The sequence below is a fragment of the Dama dama genome, chromosome 19 (assembly GCF_033118175.1).
Source record: "Dama dama isolate Ldn47 chromosome 19, ASM3311817v1, whole genome shotgun sequence".
Lineage (NCBI taxonomy): Eukaryota > Metazoa > Chordata > Mammalia > Artiodactyla > Cervidae > Dama > Dama dama.
In genome coordinates this window covers 74,497,478-74,502,633 of record NC_083699.1, presented here as the reverse complement: position 1 = coordinate 74,502,633, position 5,156 = coordinate 74,497,478, and positions in this window count along the sequence as shown.

Genomic DNA, 5,156 nt, shown 5'->3' with positions numbered 1-5,156 from the left:
CTGAAGCTGAAACTCCAATCCTTTGGCCATCTGATGTGAAGAACTGACTCATTTGAAAAGACCCTGATGTTGGGAAAGATTGAAGGCAGGAGGAGAGGGGATGACAGAGGATGAGATGACTGGATGGCATCACTGACTCAATGGACATGAGTTTGAGCAAGCTCTGGGAGTTGGTGATGGACAGGAAAGCCTGGTGTGCTGCAGTCCATGGGGTCGCAAAGAGTCAGACATGACTGACCGACTGAACTGATCCCTCATGATCATAGATGCAAAACATACTCAACAAACATTAGCAAACTGAATTAAACAGTTCATTAATAGGATCAGACAGCATGATCAAGACGGTCATTCCACCAACAAGGACCTACTGTATAGCACATGGAACTTTGCTCAATGTTATGTGTCAGCCTGGATGAACAGGACTTTGGAGGAGAATGGATACATGTGTGTGTACGACTGAGTCCCTTTGCTGTCACCCTGAAACTATCATAACATTGTTAATTGGCTATACCCTAATATAAAATTGGAGAAGGAAATGGTAACCCACTCCAGTACCCTTGCCTGGAAAATCCCAAGGATGGAGGAGCCTGGTAGGCTGCAGTCCATGGGGTCGCAAAGAGTTGGACACGACTGAGCGACTTCACTTTCACTTTTCACTTTCATGCATTGGAGAAGGAAATGGCAACCTACTCCAGTATTCTTGCCTGGAGAATCCCAGGGAGAGAGGAGCCTGTGGTCTGCCATCTGTGGGGTCGCACAGAGTCGGACATGACTGAAGGGACATAGCATTAGCATTAATACAAAATACATTTTTTTAAAAAAAATTTAAAAAGATAAATATCACAAAATAAAGAAAACTATTCCAGGATGCAAGCCTGACTCAACATCTTTAAATCAGTCGGTATAATACACCACCTTAACAAAATGAAGGATAAAAAATCATATAATCATCTTAGAGGCAGAAAAAGCATTTGGCAAAATTTATTTTATACATTTATGATAAAAACTGTCAACAAAGTAGGTATAGAGGAAACATACCTCAACATAATAAATGACATATATGACAAGCCCACTGCTAAAATCATACTGAACAATGTAAAGCTGAAACTTTTTCCTCTCACATCAGGAACAAAACAAGGATGCTCACTCTCACCACTCTCATAGTATTAGATGTACTAGCCAGAACAACTGGGCAAGAAAGCAAAATAAAAGATATACAAATTGGAAAGGAAGAAGTAAAACTGTTACAATTTGTAGAAGACATGATTTCAAATGTAGAAAACTCTCAAGCCTCCATTAAAAAACTGTTAGAACTAATAAAATGAATTCAGTAAAATTGCAGAATTCAAAATCAATATTCAAAAATCTGTTGCATTTTTATACACTAATAATAAAACTGTCAGAGAAATTTTTAAAAAATCCCATTTATAACTATCAAAAAGAGTAAAATATCTAGGAATAAATTTAGGCAAGGAGGTGAAAGATCTATATATTGAAAACTACAAGATATTAATGGAAGAAATTTAAGAAGATATAAATAAATGGAAAGATGTTCATGCTCATGGATTGGAAGAATTAGCATTGTTAAAATGTTCATACTATGAAAAGCAATATATAGATTAAATGTAATCTCTATAAAAATTCCAATAGCATTTTCCCCAGAAATAGAATAAATAATTCTAAAATGTTTGAAAAGGTATGAAAAGATTCTTGACATCATTCATCATCAGGGAAAGGCAATAAAAACCACAATATTATCTTACACCTGTCAAAATGAAAGTGAAAGTGAAAGTTGCTCAGTTGTGTCTGATTCTTTGGACCCTATGGACTGTAGAGTCCATGGAATTCTCCAGGCCAGAGTAATAGAGAGGGTAGCTGTTCCCTTCTCCAGAGGATCTTCCCAACCCGGGGAAGTGTCTCCCACACTGCAGGCAAAGTCTTTACCAGCTGAGCCACAGGGGAAGCCCAAGAATACTGGAGTGGGTAGCCTATCCCTTCTCCAGCAGATCTTCCTGACCCAAGAATCAAACCAGGGTCTCCCACATTGCAGGCAGATTTTTTTTTACCAGCTGAGCTATGAGGGAAGCCCAGCTGTCAGAATGGCTATTATCAAAATAGTAAGAAATAAGTGTTGGTAAGAACGTGGAAAGAAAGAACTCTATGTCCCTGTTGGTAGGGATGTAAATTGGTACAGCCACTGTGGAGAACAGTATGAAGGTTCCTTAAAAATTAAAATAAAACTACCATATTGCAATCGCACTTGTGGGTGTTTTTGTGAAGAAAACAAAAACACTAACTTGAAAAGATACCTGCACTCCCATGTTCACTGAAGCATTATTTATAATAGACAAGATATGGAATCAACCCAAGTGTCCTCTGATGGGTGGTGGGTAAAGAACATGTGGTGGGCATACAAGGGATATTATTCAACCATAAAAAGAAAAAAAATCCTGACATTTGCCACAACATGAATGGAGCTCTAGGACATTATATGGAGTAAAATGAGTCAGACAGAGAATGACAAATATGGTATATTCTCTCTCATATATGAAACTTGAAAAAGAAAACCAAGCTCATAGATACAATGAATAGAATGGTGGTTGCCAGAAGTACAGGGAAGGTGGGTGGGAGAAATGGGTGACCTAGTCTTGGTTTTAGTTTAAGTAAAAATAATAATAATAATACACCATGAGATTACATTAACACTTTCAATTCAAATTCAAAGCTCAAGTATTATACTTAACCTGTGTGACTGTTTATTTGTACATTTTCCTCTCACACTAATAACTTCCTCGCAGCATCTAGGTAATTACATATGGCTTTATCCTAGAAAATACAAACAAGCTTTCAAATAACAATGCCAGGCATAATACTTGCAGTAAGACTTACTAAACGATATTAAGGATTTCTTTGTTGCTCTTTTTGTCCTTAAAATACATCCTATTGAAAGCAAATAATCAAAATACTATGCTTTGAAATCCTTTGAAATGACTCTTTAGTTATGTTATAAACTTTATATAAATTTACATTTTGTTGGTTTCTTCTTATAAGGATACTTTCTCAATTCAAGTTAATGTTTTGAATATGGAAATTATCTTCATAGTTTGGAAGTTAAACACTGTGAGATAGTAGTAAATTATATCTTGGTCTCTGTCCCCAGTTCCTGGCACAGAGCCCCTGAAGCCCTGAAATCTGTGTTGTTTCCTGGGTGATAGGAACAACTTTTGTCCAGTGAGAAGACTCTGGGTTGGCTCTGAAGTGGTCCCCATGAATAACAAGCCATGGTTAGAAGCTTGGAACGGCCAAACCTCCACCCCAACTTCTGCAGAGAAGGGAGAGGGGCTGGAGACAGGATTAGTAATTGGTCAGCCGATGTGAGGGAGCCTCCATAAAATCCCAAAGTTCCCAGAGAACTTGCAGGTTGGGACATACTGGGAGTGTGATGCCACCCAGCTCCATGGGGATGGAAGCTGCTACACTCAGGATCCCCCCACACCTTGCCCTGTGTCTCTCCATCTGACTGTTCACCTGTATCCTCTAGTTCAGTTCAGTTGCTCAGTCATGTCCGACCCTTTGTGACCCCATGGACTGGAGCATACCAGGCTCCCCTGTCCTTCACCAACTCCCAGAGTTTGCTCAAACTCGTGTCCATCGAGTCAATGATGCCAGCCATCTTATCCTCTGTTATCCCCTCTCCTGCCTTCAATCTTTCCCACATCAGAGTCTTTTCCAATGAGTCAGTTCTTCACATCAGGTGGCCAAAGGATTGGAATTTCAGTTTCAGCATCAGTCCTTCCAATGAATATTCAGGACTGATTTCCTTTAGGATGAACTGGTTTGATTTCCTTGCAGTCCATGGAACTCTCAAGAGTCTTCTCTGACACCACAGTTCAAAACCATCAATTCTTCGGCACTCAGCTTTCTTTATGGTCCAACTCTCACATCCATACATGACTACAGGAAAAATCATAGCTTTGACTAGATGGACCTTTGTTGGCAAAGTAATGTCTCTGTATCATTTATCCTACACTTTATTATGTGTTAAACTGGCAAATATGTTTCCCTGAGGTCCATGAGCCACTCTAACAAATTCCCTAGTCCCAAGGAGAGGGAACCTCTGATTTGCAGCCAAGTTGGATAAAAGTTGTGGGTCATTTGGGGGATCAACTCTTTGCCACTGACCCAGGGATCGAATGCGGGTCTCCCACATTGTAAGCAGACGCTTTACTATCTGAGCCACCAGGGAAGTCCTTTATTATGTGATAAACTGGCAAATGTGTTTCCCTGAGGTCCGTGAGCCACTCTAACAAATTCCCTGGTCCCAAGGAGAGGGAACCTCTGATTTGCAGCCAAGTTGGACAAGAGTTGTGGGTCATTTGGGGGATCAACTCCTTGCCACTGATATCTGTGTGTGGGATGAGGGGTGCAGTCTTGTGGGTCTGAGTCCTTAGCCTGTGGGATCTGATGCCGTCTCCAGGTAGGCAGTGTTAGAAATGAGTCCAACTGTGGGACATCAGCTGGGGTCACAGAAGTGCTTGGTGTGTGTGTGTGTGTGGGAAACACATTTAATGTCAGAAGTGTCAGAGGTGCTGCATTGTGTGTTAGTAAAGGCAGCACACAGGAGAAGGATTGGCTGGTTTTCCTAATACAAACTCTGTAGCAAAGTGTATCGAGAGAGGCTTCCCTCCACCACTTGCCACTCAGGTGCCTTTATCAGTTTCTGATTTATCCTTCCAGAGCTTTTCTTTTTTGTGAATATAAATGAACGTGCAGTGCTGGAGAAGACTCTTGAGCGTCCCTTGGATTGTAAGGAGGTCAAACCAGTCAATCCTAAAAAAAAGCAACGCTGAATACTCACTGGAAGTACTGATGCTGAAGCTGAAGCTCCAGTACTTCGGCCACCTGATGCAAAGAGCTGACTCATTGGAAAAGACCCTGATGCTGGGAAAGATTGAAGGCAGGAGGAGAAGGGGACGACAGAGGACAAGATGGTTAGATTGCATCACCGACTCAATGGACATGAGTTTGCACAAACTCTGGGAGATGGTGAAGGACAGGGAAGCCTGGTATGCTTCAGTCCATGGGGTCTCAAAGAGTCAGACACAACTCAGCAACTGAACAACACAACACTGCTTGATCCGATTAGCAGTGTATCT